Source organism: Ovis aries, chromosome 8, assembly GCF_016772045.2.
Source record: "Ovis aries strain OAR_USU_Benz2616 breed Rambouillet chromosome 8, ARS-UI_Ramb_v3.0, whole genome shotgun sequence".
Taxonomy (NCBI): Eukaryota; Metazoa; Chordata; class Mammalia; order Artiodactyla; family Bovidae; genus Ovis; species Ovis aries.
The window spans coordinates 24393947-24415613 of record NC_056061.1 but is presented as its reverse complement, the minus strand read 5'-3'; the positions used below and the strand labels follow the sequence as shown (position 1 = coordinate 24415613).

The 21667-nt window shown below is 37.2% G+C and overlaps 1 long non-coding RNA gene across 1 annotated transcript; it reads right to left on the bottom strand.

Annotated features, from left to right (window-relative positions):
* Positions 1 to 3630: 3630 nt before the first annotated feature.
* On the bottom strand, positions 3631 to 20328 carry LOC121820162 (uncharacterized). The gene is made up of 2 exons (XR_006060596.2): positions 7721 to 20328; positions 3631 to 6254 (listed from the first exon to the last, which is right to left on the bottom strand). It is a non-coding gene; the product is annotated as an uncharacterized LOC121820162 (long non-coding RNA).
* Positions 20329 to 21667: the final 1339 nt, after the last annotated feature.

Sequence of the window (21667 nt, the reverse complement as noted above, 5' to 3'; positions counted from 1 at the left end):
CTTTCTTTAATCTTTACTGCATATATAAGGTATTTAGTGAGTTCTCTCAAGTTTGATTAGTCAAATTTAAACACTTCCCAAATTTGTATGAACACTGAGAAATGTCCCATTACAGCTCTCGGGTACTTTTTTGCCTGTCCTCACATGGTTTCGATGCTTACTCTTACCAAAATATTCAAAAGAAACTTTAGCAATATTACTGTAGCTCTTTTTCTGCAAAGTTTTCTTTCTAGTACTCTTTACTAGCACCCAAGCTCCCTCTCCTATGAACTCTTATCTGTTCAACACAGCAAGAATGTTGTCCTGAGTTGAATTTCCCCTAATTTGTCCACAGTCTGTAAAGTGCTTCTAGATAGAAAACCAGGGCCATCAGAGACCTTACCTCATTAGTTTCTTTTCTAACAGGTATCACGGTCCTGTGAGCCTACTGACCAAGATCTGGAAAGAGCAGTAGTAGTGGCTTACATTTTGTCATGTTTTCCTACTGTGAGGTAAATTTGGTATTATTATTCCGACATGGCACAAGTACCCCTTCAGTGAAGATTTAAAATGTTACATCCTGTGAGCAAATAACAAAACGTAATGTACACTACAATGGAATAATATTCAGCAATAAAAGGAATGAAGTACTGATGGATGCTACAATCTGGATACATGTTGAAAATAACGTTAAGTAAAAGAAATCAGACTCAAAAGACTATATACTGCATAATTTCATTTATATAAAATGTCCAGAAATATAGAGACCTAAAGCAGATTAGCAGTTGTTTAGGGCTGATGTATAAATGAGGAATATCTATAAATGGGCAGAAGTTTTTCAGGATGATGAAAATGTTCTAAAATTAAATTGTGGCAATGACTCTACAACTCTATAAACATACTAAAACTTGTTGAATTGTACCATTAAAATGGATAAATTTGGGAAACCTCCTAGCAATCCAGTGGTTATGATTCAATGCCTTCATTACCATGGCCTAGGTTTAATCTCTAGCTTAGAAAATAAGATCCTGCAAGCTATGTGGTATATGCCCCCCAAAAGTAATAGTAATATTAATACAATGGATGAACTTTATGATATATAAATCACACCTCAATAAATCTATTAAAATTATTATACCCCACAGTTAACCATATTTTAGAAAATTGAGGAAAAATCTATACCTACATTTGGGACAATGCAATATGGGATGGACAGGCAACTATCTTGGAAGACAACAAACTATGACCTCAAAGCTTTGGAGCAGATGTAGTGTGGCCAACATACCTGGTGGAATGACAATGGCACCAGCATTGATCTGTAAAGCATGCGAGCATTGCTGAGGATTACCATATATTACACTGTAGTTGTCTGGACATTTTTGTGTGTGTGATTTGAAGGGAGAGAACATGGATTAGTGTTATCCGGGTATTAAATGGAATTCCTACTGCTTGTAAATGGGGCACACAGAGACATGAGCATTACAAAGATTTAAGGTGAAAGTTGCTCAGCCGTGTCTGACTCTTTTGCAACCCCATGGACTATACAGTCCATGGAATTCTCCAGGCCAGAATACTGCAGTGCGTAGCCTTTCCCTTCTCCAGGGGATCTTCCCAACCCAAGGATCAAATCCAGGTCTCCCCACATTGCAGGCGGATTCTTTACCAGCTGAGCCACCAGGGAAGCCCATAAAAGATTTAAAAGACATAAAGACTTTAAGAGCCACCTATAGCAAAAAATATAGCTCTTGTAAGAGAAATCTGTTTCATTTTAAAAAAAAACACACACACAGAAACTATAGTTTAGCTCCTTTTGGAAACCTTTTAAAGACTCTAATTTTATTAAATGGATATCAAGTCTCTATTAACAAAAATCTTTTCTTGGTGTACATATCTGAGATTGTTAAAGGTCCCTGTTTCATTTAACAAGAAGAAATTACTAAACTAGCTCTCATTATGCCTAAGGAGTCAGTCTGTGGCTTTTTAAAGGCAGTTGAATATTCTATTGTTCAACACTGCGAAACTACATTGTTGGCAGTACTGTGGTGTACCAGGTTATCAAAATTCACATCCTTGTACAGTCAATGCAATAATGTCCAAAGATTGGTTGGATTTTACTTAGGTGTCTTGAACAATTTGGGGGATAAGATTAAAAAGAAAACATACATAAATCGAATCTATTTGGTCAACAAAGTTAAACAGTTGCAATGTGGTTTGACACACAACTACACTGATGTTTTGAAATTTAATTAAAATTAAATCAGGATAATCCTTTCATAATTCATAACCCAAACACACTAGAACTGAAAACAAATAGCTGATTCTATTGATAGACTCACAGTGTTATGTCACCCTTTAGGAAACAAAATTGTGGCAGAATATGTTAAGAATATGTTTTGTTCCCTATTTCAGTGTTTCACCCTTGTAACATATTGCCTCTCCTGCTGTTGCTTGCAACCTTTTTAAAGCTGGCATAAATATGTACATTAAATCTATTCTGATTATTATAGACACCCCACCATGCAGCTCCCATTACAATGGTGTCCGTTAGGCAGTGTTTTTATTGCCTAAGTTACCATGCTGTTGTAATGCATGTTATTAAGTGCCACCCCTTCTCAGTACTTTGAGGCTCTATAATTACCAAAGGAGACAACTGTATGATGTTTGCAAATTTAGACAGAAGCTTGAACAGAGATGCTGGCTGCTAAATGGCAATAACAGAGTTTGTGCCTGGGGATCCCACTGGAAAATGGTAATTTCAATTCAATATTTTTTAATTTCCAGGGAACCATCTGAATATAGACCTCTGGGCTACCGCAACCACATGCATTGGAAAGAAACATGATTGCAACACTGACAAATGCAGCAAAATTGGTCAGAGCGTCCTCTCCTCTGATATGGCTCCACGTGCAGCACCGTGCTGCTTGATGGACTCGGGGCTCTATTTGTTTATCTATTTTTGATTTGACAACATATATCATTGTTTTCAGTTGAAGACCATCTCCCCCTTCCAAACCAATTTTACTGCACAAATCTGAATTAAAATAGGGGCAGACATTCTTGTCTTTATATATGAGCTACTCCTCACTCATAAGTATTTTCCCTGTTATTTCAGCATGTTGTGCTTACATACCAAGAAAGACTTGTTCAAGTCCACTATAGTCAACTAAGTTAAAAAAGTCAGAGTTCTAGAGGCAAAAACAGCTAAGGATATGATTAACCAAGGAGGAAAGATATTTGGGCCAGAGTGACCCAAGAAGCATATGAAGCATAGTATGGGGGTCACCACATAGGATTCTAGCTCACAGGAGCCATATTTGTGGCAAACCATCCTGACGAAGAAGTCAGATTTGCCCAGTACTATATTTTACATATTCATATGTATCATATTAGCAGAATAGAAATGAACTTGTTGTGAATTTACAGAATTATTGAAGGCAACTGCATTTATAACCAAAAAACCTTTTGAATAATGCACAGCAATATTTACTCAAATGACAAATAATAAAGTAAAAAAGGAATCAAATAATTGTAAAAGTTTACATGATCTTTATGGGGTAAAGCATTTAAGAAAAACACCATACATGGATAAAACTGAAATGAAAAGGGGAAGATTTAGTGTACATAAAATAAAAGCACGAAGGAAGCTTAATATTTCTGAATCATGTGATGCATGTTCACAGGTTTATTTATTAGATACAGGCGTAAGAATAAAATGCATTTCTATAGTACTTTGGGCTTCCCTGGTGACTCAGTGGTAAAGAATCTACCCACCAATCCTAGAGACCCAGGAGATCTTCCTGGATCCAGAAGATCCAGGAGATCTTTCTGTGTCAGGAAGATCCCCTGGAGTAGGAAATGGCAACCCATTCCAGTATTCTTGCCTGGAAAAATCTCATGGACAGAGGAGCCTAGCAGACTATAGTCCATGGGATCTCAAGAGTCAGGTACTACTTTGCAACTAAACAACAAATATAGCACTTCACAAAATACCTACCTCATTGTGATTCATCTAGTAATTTCTTGACATGAGTCTAGCAAGTATCTTCAATTTCCAAAAAAGAAACTAACACTCAGACTATATAGAAAGTTCAGTGATGAGTATACAGCAGAGACTACATTGAACCTGTCTCCTATATCCTAATCTAGTGTTCTTTATTCATTAGTAAATTCAAGTAAAAAAAAAAATTAAATGATGGGTCTGGAATGACACCTTAGATATCTTTTATAAAGGAAGTATTCAGATTTAACAGTGGCAGTTATGGCTCCTGGACATATTTTCATCAACCTCCAACTCACCATGCTGGGGCTTTTTTGTTGAAAAGCAAAAGAGATGAGAAGGTGGTCTGAGAGCAGAAAAAACAGAGGAGGAGCAACACCATTCCTTGTCTTCAGAGCGTCATGCTATAATCTGGCCTACTTGCCTTGAATTTTCCAAAGTCTTATTTGTTAAAAGAAGATAAATGACCTTTTCATCTGACTAGAAAGGACTCTGTGGAGGGTGCTCCACTGAGTCGTATGTATTTTACTGAAAAGATTACTAAGGGTGCTTGATACGTTTTAAGTGTTTCCTATATTCAACAACTAGGAGTTAATAATAGAATGTTATTTCCTGTTTTCATTCTTTGTCCAGATACTAAGTTGATAACCATATTTGATGATTATCTGTGATGTGCCATCAGCTCACAAGTATCATCAGCTCCCAAGTAAACCTCCGGTGTGTGAACACAGGGAATTTTAAACACTGGGCTCTTCAATATGGATTTGTGTTACAGTCATGTCATTATCTCCCCCTTCCACAATATCAAAGGATCAGATGGCTATAATTGCAGAGAAGTAAGTGAGTAATCTCTAGACTATTTTAGCAATAGGACACCAGATGATTCCCGTTCCATAAAGGACTAAGATTTCATCCGCTGCTGAAGCTGAGTCTGATAAGGATGGAACAGTTCCTGTGGGTGGAATCTTAACCAAAGTGGGCAATGTTATTTTCATTTCTGAAAATGACATATGTCCAGAGGAACAATCACCTAGTAGGGCCATTCTCCAATAAAAGCATTTCAAATGGGAGGTTTTTTTTTCTTTCCTTCAGTTCCCCCTCGTAATTCTATCTTAAAGTGCATCTTGAATCTGAATGAGCTCCAGACAAACCTCACATACAACAGACAGGAGAATTCAAACCAATGCATTTATTATGCTCAGGAATCACAGCTGACTCCCAACGCTGCCAAATCCAGCAGGGCTTGCACAAACTGCACGTGGTTTTCATAAGCATTGATTGCAGCCCAAATTCTGTCTTGTGAGTTGAATTTTTATCCAGTTGCCAAGTGACAAATGTTAACTTTGTCTTAATATGAAGGTTTGTTAAGCTTATTTTATGACTTTTTGCTTACTAGCTTATTTGGTTCTGTAAGAATGTAACATGAATGTGAAATTTTCCTTTCAAATTACTATCAATGATGACAATATTTTGTTTTGTTTTCATGAATCCTGAGCAGCTAGACCACAATTAAATATATTAAAAAAAACAAGGTATATAAAACAATCTCTCCAGTGATTTTGGAATATGAAAAGGTAATTTTTAATCTATAAAGAGAATTGTGTTCCTGCATCTTTATCTATAAAACCACTAAAATAATTACCAGCAGTAGAAGCTTGTAAAAAAAATAATAATAATAAGTCTTCTGTATAGAATAGATAAAAATAAAGCCCAAGGCCCAGAGGAATTCGGGAGCATAAAGTTCTTCACGTAGATGCGTGGAAACAATGCTGGACTTAAGTACAGTAACAGAACTTATCTCTAACTGAGATGCTCCCTAAGGAGCCTGTTACCACAAGATCTATATAAAGGGTTCCTAAAAACCATTTGAGTCTTGGTCATCTGGCTGGCCTTCTATAGTAACAGTTTTTCCCTGAAACTCAGTCTTATTGATAGCTATTCATTTTTTTTTTTTTAAGATAGGAAAGAGAAAGCTTAAGGAAAAAATAGACAAATAGAATTACTATTTTAAATGAGGCTCTCTCCTTTAAGATGTAAATCTGTTTAGAGCAGAAATGTCATCCTTGCAGTTTGCCCTCTCCTTATTGTCAGTCTCAGCTAAGGGAGTAAAAAGAGGTGAGGATGGGAATTTGAAGCAGACTCTTTTTTGGGGGGTCCTTGTTCTAGAAGAAAAAGCTTCCCATGGGAAGGGTGGTTACGGATGTCTATGCTGTCAGGCTTTGTGAAAATATGGGAGGCTTGTTCAGCAATGACTTCAGTGTGCATTTGCCAAAACAGCCTAGAAAACAGAAGGAAAATAATTAAATTGACTTAAAACCAAAACCATAGACTCGTGTGTGTCATTAGCTATTTGACAAGGTAGCCTGTCTTAGTATCACGAAGACAAAAGCAGAATGAAACAAAGATTTAAGTCTGTTACTAATCAATAAATTTTATCTCATGGAGATCTGTCCATTTCTGATAGATTTTTATTTTTGCTTTTTAGTGATGATGCTCCGGAAATACCGATATTTGTGTTTCCATGTGGAAGCTATCAGCACAGAAAATAATCAGGCCAAACTCAATTAATTCCAAAATGCCAAACAGTACAGTAAAACACTGTAAGTTTTCAGATTCTTTAAATTTCTTTTATCATTGTTCTAGAGCATACTGGTACTTACAAATACACTAATGAAGTCAAAATTGAGTACTGAAATTTAAAATACACACTTTCAGAATATCCATATTTAATGTTATAGTTCATTTTATGATATTTAAGCCAAAATACTTTAATATTTCAGTTTTGAATACCACAATAAAAAATTCATCAAACATTAAGATTCATTTTCACAGGATCATTTGAATATCAAAGTACTCCAAAAACGTAAACTATGGACAAGTTTTAATTAGAAAACCTAAATGACCATAGTATGGTTCTTAATAATGTCTCTAAATAAAGTGAATTTAATATCAAGTTTCTCCAGTAAATGAAAATATATAACAAAATCATCATCAGAATGCTGATGAACATGGATATATTCACCATCATTTTAACCATGTTCAACAAAAAATACTAAAAAAAAATAAATGTTGGAAATGTAGTGTATATCAGTAAACATACAGTGCTAAGTAAGATTACCATGATCTTGTTCTACAGAGAACTCATCAAGTTCTTTTGTGCCCTGAGTTATACCCGCAATATGCCTTCTGCCTTGAACACATTTCCCTAACTCTCTACATGATCCCATTCCATGCAACATGTAGTCTGCTTAGATACCTCCTCCACAGAGATGGTTTTATTTCCTTCATATGCCTGACCCTGTCTGGCGCTGTATCTAATTTGCATTTTATTTCCTATCTTCCCCATTAGACACAGGCCCCACCTGGGTGGGAACTTTGCCTTATTCACCTCCATACTCCTAGTTCTCAAAGGACAGGCTGGCATAAAAATAGGGGCTTAATAAATAGTTGTTACATATATCAATAAATGTAGAAACCATAATAATGGCAAAAAAAAAGAGTCGCTTTTTTTAAAAAAAACTATCATTTTCTGTTAAATCTATATCATTATGAATAGGTCGTAATGGCAAGGCAGCTTTCAAAATGAATGAAATGAAAAGGTTGAGGGTCTCTTGAAAAAAGAAAGAAGAGAAAAATATTGAGAGTCTACTAAATGGTCAATTAGGGAGGGAGGGCAGGGTCCTTTTCAAGATACTTGTTTCTTTCTTGGTTAATTAAGCTGAGGGTCTAACCATAGTCACTCACCCAGTACCCCACGAGTTGCTCCTTTCCAGCTAGTAACTGCTTTCCTGGGTATCCTTGTGGGCAGTCCTTTGCCTGCTTCCCCAGCTTCTGAAATAATTATTTTTTATTAGATGATGAAAAAATTAATTCAATATATTACCAATGAAGTCATTCATGGTTTTTTTTGTTTTTTTGTGGGGTTTTCTTTTTTGGTGGTTTTTTTTTTTTTTTGCCTTTCTAACACAGGAATTTTTGAAGGATTACGTTTATATCTTGAATAAGGAGTTTTCTCCAGCTCTCATCTTCGCCTTTAAGACCCAAGTTCCATTCATATCAGTTTATCAGCCTGATCAAGCGGAGGCTGTGTTGCACATGGGTAGGAGCCTGCCTTCTTGAGTGGAACTGCTGGGACATGACATTGGCAATGTCATTTTTTCCTTCTGTGCCTTAGTTTAATCAGCAGTGATGATAAAACAATAATACCACTCTTTACAGTATAATGAAAGTGAACGTGTTTGTCACTCAGTCCTGTCCAACTCTTTGCAACCCTATGGACTATAGCCTGTCAGGCTCCTCTGTCTGTGGAATTCTCCAGGCAGAATACTTGAGTCAGTTGCCATTCCCTTCTCCAGGGGATCTTCCCAACCAAGGGATTGAACCCAGGTTTCCCACATGGCAGACAGATTCTTTACCATCTGAGCCACCAGGGAAGCCGCATATAGTATAAGAGCAAGGATTAAATGTGAGAGTCCATGGATAACACAGCCTGCTGCTGCTGCTGCTGCTGCTAAGTCGCTTCAGTCATGTCCAAAGGCTTTTGTAAATGACAAAGTACCATCAATCTTCTTTCTTCTCTTAATGCAATTTTCCTCTCCTCCTAATGCAAAATTCTGGAAATTTTATATCCTTAGTCATTTATATTGTGGACTTTGAAAGTGAATGCTGCAAGAAATGGTTATTGTTCCAGCATTCATGAGCTCAGCTCAGTATCCAAAAGGGCATGGGGGGATGGGGGGCAAAGCTCAATCAGGAGATTAAAGATAAGTCATATTTCTCCTGTTCTTTTGCACTTGCTGGAAAATTTAAAATATGACTCAACCTAATTCATTCTCACAGGATTTTTTGAAGTAAACAGGCCAATGTGAATGTCCTATTTCTTAATAGGCACATTTAGCAAACTAAACTGCCCTGCTTGTATGCCAATAGCAACAGTGACTAAAAGAGAAAACTGTCATCATGGCATTAAGATCAAGATCAACCTGAGTTTTACAGTCAGACAGATATGGATTCAAAGATCCATAATCTATGCTACCTTGGGTATGTTATTCAACTTCTCTGGATTTCTTCATAAGGCTATTCCGAGTAGCAAACCACAAAATATGGCTAAAGTGGTTATCAGGGTGCTGGCACATAGACAGCATTCAGTATGTCTTAGTTTTTTTCTTTTTTCTTTTCAATCTTTCTTTTTTATTAATTAATTTCTTTTAATTGGAGGCTAATTACTTTACAATATTGTAGTGGTTTTTCCCATACATTGCCATGATTCAGCCATGGGTTTATATGTTATTACCAGGGAGCATCCTAAATTATCCTCAGTCATGATGCTAAAACAACAGGCATTACAGAATCTGACTAGTCTTTCAGCCATATAACAGGAAAGTTAAAATTGAGATCACATACCACCACCCCCCACCTATATCTCCACCTCCACCTACACACACACACACACACACACACACACACACACACACACACACACACACACACAATTGCAGCTTAAGGAACAGAATTTCAATATCCTAGATGCCACTATATATATGATTTTATAACCCATCATTTTTTACTAGTGCCAAGTTAGTTAAAATTATAACATGTCATTCCTCAACAGGGGAAATGGTACCCCTCTTGATTGGCAGAACAGCCCTGATTTATTTACACTAAATCCTGTGTGATGGGCAGGAATGGGTTCTCTCTGGCTTCAGCTTTTAGGGCAATGTCTGATTTTTCCTGTGGTTGGTGGATACTATGGTTTTCTGGTAACCCTCAAATCATACCTGATTGTCAGCAACTCAAGTGTTAGCAGAACTGAAATAATCTCTTTTCTGGGACTTCAAACTAGACATTCCCCAAGGCACCAGAGCAAACTGGAAGTTTCCCTCTCCATGTACATCTGCCAATTAGGCTCACAGCCAATTATAGCAGCCAATTATAATTCACTGGGGGTTTCAGTCTAAAGGGTTCTAAGTGGATTTTAAATTTAATCCTAGGACAATTATCACCATATAATACTCCTTTAGCTTCTGTGATTTGGCAACATCAATGAAAATGGGTCTGATTTATTAGCCCTTTTATTTTCAGCATAAGCCAGGGTTAGCTTCATATTACATGTGATCTATCTAAGAGCTTCTCTCTTCAACCCTATTCCAGAACATATGCCAAGAGTCATGAACAGGCCCTGTTCCATGTCCTTGATACCTGCAATATTGAGATTCAGAGAATATACTCTCCAAATCAACCCATTTCTAATCTGACTCATAATGGTCCTTATCTTAGGACCCTACTTTTGAGTAGTTATTCTTAGCAAAGTTCATGTATAAATTTTTAATTAATGTATCAATCCATTCAATACTTCCCCATTGGATGCCAGGAGAAAAGACATGAGGCATAGGCTCTGCGCTTGAGAAGTTAAGATGAAGAAGATACATGAAAGGAGGTTGATAGATTAACTTGGCAATTTCTGTCTTGCTTTATTTCTGCCCATCTTGAAGCTGAATTCAATGCTATGATAAATCCTCAAAATAGACCTGACTCCTTAGAATATCATAACAAATCAAATCAATCTGTAGCAAGTAACTATAGTATTAGGTTGGTGCAATAGTAATTGTGGTTCTGCATTGTTGAACTTTGCCATTTGATATTGGAATACATTCTTAAATGTGATTATGTTATACATCATTTTAATGCACATTTATCACTTTATGTACTTTTACTAATTACTTATTACTTGTTATTTATTTTATATTTATTTTAGACTATAGAAATGATGCTAGATAAAAAGAAAATTCAAGAAATTTTTTATTCAAGTTCAAATGTGTCATAAAGCAGCAGAGACAACTCTCCACACCAACAACATATTTGACCCAGGAACTGCTAGCAAACATACAGTGCAGTGAAAGTTCAAGATGTTTTGCAAAGAAGACAAGAGCCTTGAAAATGAGGAGCATAGTGGCTAGTCATCGGATATTAACAACAACCAACTGAGAGGGTCATCAAAGCTGATCCTCTTAAAACTACAGGAGAAGTTGCTGAAGAACTCAGCAACAACCATTCTACAGTCATTCAGCATTTGAAGCAAATTGGAAAAGTGAAAAAGCTCAATAAGTGGGCACCTTATGAGCTGACCGCAAATCAAAAAAATCATTTGAAGTGTCATGTTCTTTTATTCTATGCAACAATGAACCATTTCTCAGTTGAATTGCGACATGCGATGAAAATTGGATTGTATACAACAATTGGTAAAGACTAGCTCAGTGGTTAGACTAAGAAGATTTAAGGCCAAACTTGCACCAAAGAAAGCTCATGTTCACTGTTTGGTACTCTGCCGCTAGTCTGATACACCACAGCTTTCTGAATCCTGGCGAAAGGATTCATTACATCTGAGAAGTATACTCAGCAAATCAATGAGCTGCAGCAAAACCTGCAATGCCTGCAGCCAACACTGGTCAACAGAAATGGCCCAATTATTCTCCAGGAAAACACACACCGCATGCCACACAACCAACACTTCAAAAGTTGAACAAATTGGGCTACGAAGTTTTGCTTCATCTCCCATATTCATTTGACCTTTCACCAACCACCTACCATTTCTTCAGCATCTCAATAACTTTTTGCAGAGAAAACACTTCCACAACCAGCAAGAGGCAGAAAATGCTTTCCAAGAGTTTGTCCAATCCTGAAGCACAGATTTTTCACGCTACAGGAATAAACAAATTTATTTCTCACTGGCAAAAATGTGTTGATAGTAATGGTTCCTACTTTGATTGATAAAGATGTGTCTGAGGCTAGTTATAAAGATTTAAAACTCATGGTCTGAAACCGCAATTACTTTTGTACCAACCTAATATGCCTATGCTTACTAAACAAACTCAATTATATGAAAAATTTACTCTTTTTTAAAAATTTGAAATAGTCTACACATATCAAGTCATTGAATAATAATTTACCAACACCCATTTACCACCCAGCCTGAAAAATAAAACATCTCTGATTTAATTAATGCCCTACCATGTACTTCCTAGAAGATCACTGCAGTTTCTGTCCCCAGAGTTAAAAATTAGCCTGTACTTAGAATTTATTATTCTCATTAACATTTTAATATTGTTCTGGTGGTGATGGTTTAGTTGCTAAGTCATGTTCAACTCTTGCGACACCATGGATTGTAGCCTGCCAAGTTCCTCTGTCCATGGGATTGCCTAGGCCAGAATACTGTAGTGGGTTGCTGTTTCCTTCTCCATAATACTCGTCCTACATTTTTATGTATTCATGTGCCATGTCAAACAATAGTTTACATAATTTTAACTTTCTATAAATGAGCTTGTACTGTACTCATTTTCCTCCAGTTTACTTTCTCTTTCAACAGTAGTTTTATAAAATTTATCCATACTGTTATTTGTAGATATATAACACAATTTATTTATATACTGTATGGTGGTTTAAACACTAAGTTGTGTCTGACTCTTGCTACCCCACAGACTCTAGCCCACCAGGCTCCTCCATCCATGAGATTTCCCAGGCAAGAACACTACAGTGGGTTGCCATTTCCTTCTTCAGGGCATCTTCCCAATCCAGGGATCAAACTGAGAGCTCATGAATTGCTGGGAGACTCCTGCACTGCAGGCGGATTCTTTACCAACTGAGCTATGAGGGAAACCTATACACTGTATAGTAAAGGACAACTCAGCAAGTGTGAGTTGTTCACACCTGCACATTCAAAGGGAAGATTTGAGCTCTGTCCTCTAAGATACCTTGGAGGTATCCTCTAAGCCCTTGGAGTGTCCTGCATGGTAAGAGTGTCCTTGTTTACTGAGGGCCGTTGGGGTGGTGCCGGGTAGTCTATGCTAACAAAGTAATTTATGGTGGAGGACCTGAACCATGCAAAGTCTGACCTATAAAGGGGGTAGAGAGTAAGGTCAGCCTAAGATCAGTTACACAAGCCACCCACCAAGCTTAGGTGACAATCTAATAGTGTCCACTGGACACTAAAACTTAGATGAGCTTCCCTAGTTGAATATATTGTCACCATTGTTGCTAAAAGAAACAGTGCTGTCTATACTACCACACTGCATGAGAACAACTAGAAACTCATGCCTTGTCTCCAGAACTCTGCCTGATGTGCCTTTTTCTGTTGCTAATTTTAGTCTCTATCCTTTCACCATAATAAACCATGTGTGTGTGTTTAGTTGCTCAGTCATGTCCAACTATGCAATTCTTTGGGCTGTAGTCTGCCAGGCTCCTTTGTCCAAAGGACTTTTCAGGCAAGAAAACTGGATTGGGTAGCCATTTCCTCTGCCAGCAGATCTTCCCAACCCATGGATCAAACCTGTGTCTCCTGTGTTTCCTACACTGCAGGTGGATTCTTTATTTCCTGAGCCATCAGGGAAGCCCTGTAATTAATCATAACCATGAACATAGCAGCTTTGCTGAATTCTGTTCCATTCTGGCAAATTACTAAACCTGAGGGTGGTCATGGGACCTCCAAATATATACACTCTCCTATTGACTGACATTTTTTCCCAATTTTTTGCAATTGCAAGCAAAGCTTATGAAGAATATAATGCATATTTTTGTCCACCTATAAGTGAAATTCCTGAATCAAAGGAATTATGTTCTAAAATTGTGAATTATTCTTAAAGTAGCTGTACCATGTCATAAGCCAATCAACATTATCTAAGAGTTCTCAGTACTCTAAGCTTCACCAACTCTTGGTACTGCCAGACTTGCTAGTTATTTATAAACTGATATCTACTGCAAAGCCAATTTTTAATTTTTCTCAAAAACATTTAAGATTTTGAATGATATAGCATTTTGTGTGTGTGTGTGTGTGTGTATAATTATCAGAAGTGCACATATTGGCAACAGTCTTTCTATATATGACATGGTGACTCCCTGTATTTCTATACTACATTTTAATACACTTCCATAAAATGTTATCTCTTTCTCCGTGAAGATTTGCATATCTTTTGTTACATTTATTCATTGGGTACCATATGTGTTTTTATTGCTGTTATAAACACTATTTAAACAGTAATTGCTGGTATATAAAAACACAACTGAATTCTAAATATTAATCACAAATCTTATTGAATAGTCACCAATTCTAGAAAAAAAAATTCTCTCCATTATCTAGTATTTTCTTTGTAGACAAATACACTACAAGAAGATAATGACAATTTTGTTTTATATTTCTTTATTTTCTTTAAACTAATTTTGACTGAGATTCTATCTTACTAAACTGGTGGGACATTCTTCCTCAGCTGTTACAGATCTTTACCCTCTCATTCTCACACACCCCAAATTATCTTATATGTAACCAAAGAGTCAGGGAGCCTCTATTAGTCAACACTTAAGGTCCACACAAACTCCCACTGACACAAGATTCTCCACATCTCAAACCACAAAGTACAGTCAGGTCTGGTACCATGCTTAAGGTATAGAAATCTTTGATAATCCTGGGAGCCCACATCCAGCCTCCATCAGCCCCACATTCAGCCATCTCCTGAGATCTTTCTCCCTCTCAAACTACTGCCATAGTTCCACATGGAGAAGCAAGGTGGGAATTCTTACCAGTTACTCCACTTCAGAATTAGCTCTTTAAAAACAATCAAAGGCTCTATCTATCTGAGTGGAACTAAATACTCAAATTAAATCTTAAGTTAACTACCCACATGCTAAAATCACCTTTAAATAGGTTGTTCTTTCTGTAATGGTTCTACTTAGTTGCTAGGGACTGGGTTTTTATTGCTTGACACCTGACTTTATGCTATCTCTCAGCCCTGTATGTACATATTCATATCTTAGTAATTTGGCCTATTTGGCTCCAGTCCTATTCTTTCACACATTTAATCTTTGCCTTCCTAAAATCTTTTCTAAAACAAAGAATGTAACACTAACTTCTCTCATTTGCTTTTTTTCTCTCATTGCCTCATTCAGTCAGCAAAGAATCCTTTTAAGGAATTCTCAGTAAGAAATAATTTCACACTCATAATCTTTTTTCCCAACCAGGAGGACATTTACAATACAATCAGTACGTACTAACCTGAAAGACCACATAAAATTCTGAAGGGCACTGACCCATTTATGTGTCAATGTAGGATCAGGAAGACAGAGAAGGATCAAAGAAAGAGGGAAGCCAAATAGAGAAGAATAAGCAGGCACTTTGTCTTTGCAAGGCAAAAGAAATGGAGGGCAAGAGGACATTTCTAACAAAAGGATTTACCTGTCCAAAGGGACAGGGTCTTGATAGAATATAGCCCATATTTACACAGGGCTTCCCTGGTAGTTCAGACAGTAAAGAATCCATCTGCACTTCAGGGGACCTGGGTTTGATCCCTGGGTTGGGAAAATCCTTGGGGAAAGGGAATGGCTACCCACTCCAGTATTCTTGCCTCGGAGAATTCCATGGACAGAGAAGCCTGGCAGGCTACAGTCCATGGAGTCACAAAGCATCAGACAGCTGAGAAACTAACATTTCACTTTACTTTCAGCCTATATTTTCAAAATTCGAAAGAGGAATGTATGCCTCTTTGGCAAAAACCAAAAGGAAGGGATAGGAATTTGGGCTAAACAAAATTACAGTTAGACAATCATGGGCCTTTTAAATTAATATTAAATTATATATGTCATCTTATAAGTGATTGGACCCACTGAAAATATTTGAATGAAGAAAAGAGGAAGTGACATAATGTTTGTCTCTTTCTACATTGAAAATGTGATGTTAATTATTCACATCAGCTTAATACAATAGCCTTTCTAAATTTTTGCACTTTAAAAAGATGTTATATCATTAGAGAAATCAACACAAAGACATATCACTACACAACTATTAGAATGACTGATATCTTAAAAATGACAATACAAAATGCTGGTGAGGGTGTAAAGCAACAGGAACTCTCATTTATTAGAGTAAAAAGTGGTACAGCCTCTTTGGAGGACAATTTGGTAGCTTCTTACAAATTTAAACACAGTCTTATGTGGTAGCCTGGAGAAGGAAATGGCAACCCACTCCAGTATTCTTGCCTGGACAAAGGAGCCTGGCAGGCCACAGTTTATGGGGTCACAAGAGTCAGACATGACTTAACGCTATCTTTCTTCCTTTTTATGTGGTACATCAATTACATTCTTAGGTGTTTTCCCAAATGATAAAAAAGTTAATATATACGCAAAACATATGAATGTTTATAGCACGTTTACTTGTAATAATCAAAAACTGGAAGCAAACAATATGTCCTGGATAGGTGGATGGATACAAACTATCGTACATCCATAGAATGGAATATAACTCAATGATAAAAAGAAATAGGCTATCAAGTCACAATACATGAAGGAACCTTAAATGCATGCCAAAAAAGATGTCCTTTCCATTATAGGAGACTGGAATGCAAAGTAGGGAGTCAAGAAACAACCTGGAGTAACAGGCAAGTTTGGCCTCAGAATACGGAATGAAGCAGGGCAAAGGCTAATAGAGTTTTGCCAAGAGAACGCACTGGTCATTAAAATCACCTTCTTCCAACAATATAAGAGAAGACTCTACATACGGACATCTCCAGATGGTCAACACCGAAATCAGATTGATTATATTTTTTGCAGCCAAAGATGGAGAAGCTCTATACAGTCAGCAAAAACAAGACAGGGAGCTGACTGTGGCTCAGATCATGAACTCCTTATTGCCAAATTCAGACTTAAATTCAAGAAAGCAGGGAAAACCGCTAGACCATTCAGGTATGACCTGAATCAAACCCCTAATGATTATAGAGTGGAAGTGAGAAATAGATTTAAGGGATGAGATCTGATAGATTGCCTGATGAACTATGGATGGAGGTTTGTGACATTGTACAGGAGACAGGGAGCAAGACCATCCCCAAGAAAAAGAAATGCAAAAAAGTAAAATGGCTGTCTGAAGAGGCTTTACAAACAGCTGTGAAAAGAAAAGAAGCAAAAACCAAAGGAGAAAAGGAAAGATATACCCATATGAATGCAGAGTTCCAAAGAATAGCAAGGACTGATAAGAAAGTATTCCTTGGTGATCAATGCAAAGAAATAGAGGGAAGCAATAGAATGGGAAAGACTAGAGATCTCTTCAAGAAAATTGGAGATACAAAGGGAACATTTCATGCAAAAATGGGCTTGATGAAGGACAGAAATGGTATGGACCTAACAGAAGCAGAAGATATTAAGAAGAGGTGGCAAGAATACACAGAAGAACTATACAAAAAAGATCTTCATGACCCAGATAATCATGATGGTGTGATCACTCATCTAGAACCAGACAACTTGGAATGTGAAGTCAAGTGGGCCTTAGGAAGGATCACTAAGAACTAAGCTAGTGGAGGTGATGAAATTCCAGTTGAGCTATTTCAAATTCTAAAAGATGATGTTGTGAAAGTGCTGCACTCAATATGTCAGCAAATTTGGAAAACTCAGCAGTGGCCACAGGACTGGAAAAGGTCAGTTTTCATTCCAATCCCAAAGAAAGGCAATGCCAAAGAATGCTCAAACTACTGCACAATGCACTCACCTCACACGCTAGTAAAGTAATGCTTACAAGTCTCCAAGCCAGACTTCAAAAATATGTGAACTGTTAACTTCCAGATGTTCAAGCTGGATTTAGAAAAGGCAGAGGAACCAGAGATCAAATTGCCAACATCTGCTGGATCATGGAAAAAGCTAGAGAGTTCCAGAAAAACATCTATTTCTGCCTTATTGACTATGCCAAAGCCTTTGACTGTGTGGATCACAATAAACTGTGGAAAATTCTGAGAGAGATGGGAATATCAGACCACCTGACCTACCTCTTGAGAAACCTATATGCAGGTCAGGAAGCAACAGTTAGAACTGGACATGGAACAACAGACTGGTTCCAAATAGGAAAGGGAGTATGTCAAGGCTGTACATTGCCACCCTGCTTATTTAACTTATATGCAAATTACATCATGAGAAACGCTAGGCTGGAAGAAGCACAAGCTGGAATCAAAATTGCTGAGAGAAATATCAATAACCTCAGATATGCAGATGACACCACCCTTATGGCAGAAAGTGAAGATGAACTAAAGAGCCTCTTGATGAAAGTGAGAGAGGAGAGTGAAAAAGTTGGCTTAAAGCTCAACATTCAGAAAACTAAGATCTTGGCATCTGGTCCCATCACTTCATGGCAAGTAGATGGGGAAATAGCGGAAACAGTAGCTGACTTTATTTTTCAGGGCTCCAAAATCACTGGAGATGGTGATTGCAGCCATGAAATTAAAAGATGCTTACTCCTTGGAAGTAAAGGTTATGACCAACCTAGACAGCATATTAAAAGCAGAGACATTACTTTGCCGACAAAGGTCTATCTAGTGAAGGCTATGGTTTTCCCAGTAGTCATGTATGGATGTGAGAGTTGGACTATAAAGAAAGCTGAGTGCCGAAGAACTGATGCTTTTGAACTGTGGTGTTGGAGAAGACTCTTGAGAATCCCTCGGACTGCAAGGAGATCCAACCAGTCCATCCTAAAGGAGATCAGTCTTGGGTGTTCACTGGAAGGACTGATGTTGAATCTGAAGCTCCAATACTTTGGCCACCTGATGGGAAGAGCTGACTCATTTGAAAAGACGCTGATGCTAGGAAAGATTGATGGTGGGAGGAGAAGGGGACAACAAAGGATGAGATAGTTGGATGGCATCACCGACTCAATGGACATGGGTTTGGGTAGACTCCGGGAGTCTGTGATGGACAGGGAGGCCTGGCATGCTGCAGTTCACGGGGTCCCCAAAGATTCAGACACGACTGAGAGGCTGAACTGAACTGAACTGAACTGACTGTGGGAGACCTGGGTTTGATCCCTGGGTTGGGAAGATCCCTGGAGAATAGAAAGACTACCCATTCCAGTATTCTGGCCTGGACTGTATAGTCCATGGGGTCCGAAACAGTCAGACAGGACTGAGCAACTTTCACTTCACAGAGCTGGGGATGACTCAGTACTACTGCTTTGTGTTTCCCTGGTGATTCAGATGGTAAAGAATTGGGCTGCGATGCGTGAGACCTGGGTTCGATTCTTCAGTTGGGAAGATCCCCTAAAGGATACATGGCAACCCACTCCAGTATTCTTGCCTGGAGAATTCCCATGGTCAGAGAAGCCTGGCAGGCTACAGTCCATGGGGTCACAAAGAGTCTGACATGACTGAATGACTAAGCACACAGATACATTTATCAATATGCATATTGATAAATGAAAGAAATAAACCTGAAAAGCTTACATACTGTCTGAGTCCAAGTCTATAACATGCTGGAAAAGGCAAAACCATCAAGTTAAAAGATCAGTAGTTCCCAGGGGTTAAGGGTTTGAGGGTGGGGAGGAAGAAAAAAATAAGAATAGGTTCCCAAAAGGCATTTTCAGAGTAGCAAATTATTCTGTATCATACTGCAATCATAAATATCATCACAATATATATTTGTCAAGATGTACAGAATTGCACAACACAAAGAATAAACCCTGATATAATCCATGGACTTTAATGGTAGTATATCAATATGGGTTAATCAGTTACAACAAAAAAATATACCACACTAATGTAAGATGTTAATAATAGGAAAAATTGATGAGGAGGGCAGAAGAGGTATATGTGAACTCTGTACTATCAGCTCAATTTATCTACAACCTAAAACCTTTCCAGAAAATTAAGCCTATTAATTTAATCAAAAAGCATACACACACACAGAGAACATAGCTGCATCCAAATCAATTAACATTTCCAAACAATTCTTTACAAGCACATTTCATTATTTATGCACATACATGTACATGCTGTGTTCCAGACACCATAACAATTCTGAGGCAAAATCTTCATAAGAACAAGAATCTCTGCCATTGGGATTTGCATCATTGAGGTATCGCAAGAGCCTGCCATTGATAAGCCCTCTATAATTACTCAGTATGTAATGTTAAAATTAATGAACAAATCAGTAGAAATATGAGACAGAGAAGAGGATTTGGATAGTGATCAGAAAAAATCCCCACTGAGTAGAAATCACTTTTCAGTATAACAGTATTAGCATCAGTGAAAGAAAAAAAATGGAAGGATGAAGCAGAGCCAAGCAGGAAGGCCACAGTGGTGAACAAGTTGTCCTTGGATTTGCAGAAATGATTAGCATGATTGGGACTCTTGGAAAAGAACATTAGAAATCAATTTATCTATTTGGTCAGGTGGGTGAAGTCCAGGACATACAGAGATTTAACCATTGTCATCATGGAAAATTTAATTTGCAAACAAATTTCTATGTCAATGGTTGAGATGGATAGACTGCTTAAATAAGAAATTTCTTTTGAGATATTCCCAAGGTAAGAGATTCTATCCTATATTTCACATATGGGAAAATGCTAAAAAAGGATGGGAGATGAGACTAGGAACAAGTATACAAAGAAAGTTTCAGGGAATTTTTATGACCATACAGACATTGACTTGTCGGAATATTGAAAAAAAAAAAAAAAAACTTTAAGGTGGTCAAAATCCAGCTTAGAAGGGCTGAATTGTAAATGAAGGAATACTTCATTTATAGTACTTGAAGAAACTATAGGAGACTTTTAAACAAATAAAGCCAGGAATCATAAATGAAAAGCATTACCAGTTGATCCTATAAAATTTTAAATGTTTGGCTAATACTGGTATAAAAATATTAAGATATAATCACAAAAAGATCTTCAATTTTAAATACTGGACTAATATTCATTAGTCAAACAATAAATAACAAAAAGAGAAAAAATTAAATATTTCACAGCAAAATGTAATCAAAGCCTCAAAATACCCTAAAATTTTTCAATCACCTTGTAACTAAAAAAAAAGGCTAATAGAGATTATTTTAAAAATCTATTAGATTGAAGGCAGAAAGAGCTGGGCACAACAGAGGATGAGATGGTTGTATGGCATCACTGACTCAATGGATGTGAGTTTGAGCAAACTCCAGGAGTTGGTGAAGGACAGGGAAGCCTGGTGTGCTGCAGTCCATAGGGTCACAAAGAGCTGGACATGACTGAGAGACTGAACAATTAGGTGGGAAAATATTCAAAATATTATTCAATTTCAATACAGTTTAACTTCAGTACAATTTTAATAAAAATTGTTTAATGATTTATTTTGCTAGAAATATAATAGATAGGCTTTTACAAATGTTCTTTATGAAGATTAAACTATTTCAACTTGTTTGAGGTTGATTAAATAAGTTGACCAAAAATGATAGCAAATAGTTACTACATGCTATGTATTATTAAAAGTATTCTATGTTTATCAATATTTAAAACTCTGTGAGGTAGATTTTGTTATTATCAACCATATTCTGAGGAAAAAAATGAGTCAATGGAGCAATCAAATAACTTACCAAGGAAAATGTTCCACATACCCAGGAAGCAGAGACGCTAGAATTTAAATCCAAGTATTCTGGTATCAGAGTTCATGGCAGAAACAAACAAGGCAGAGTATGCTAGCTGAGCAGACTTAGGACTGGATAGTTTGAAAATTTTCTGTGGGTTCTGTGCTATAGGATAAGCAGGTAAGAGGAATGTTTCCTGCTGGAGTGTAAGAACAAGAGTTCAGAGTATGGGCTTTAGATTGATTGATTTATATATTAAAGGTGAGTTTGCAGGCAAATTGTTGCTCTCTCTTGAAATTAGGTGACCCTCAGAGGAATAGTCTCTCCAGGTTCAGAAAGGCTCCAGATTCC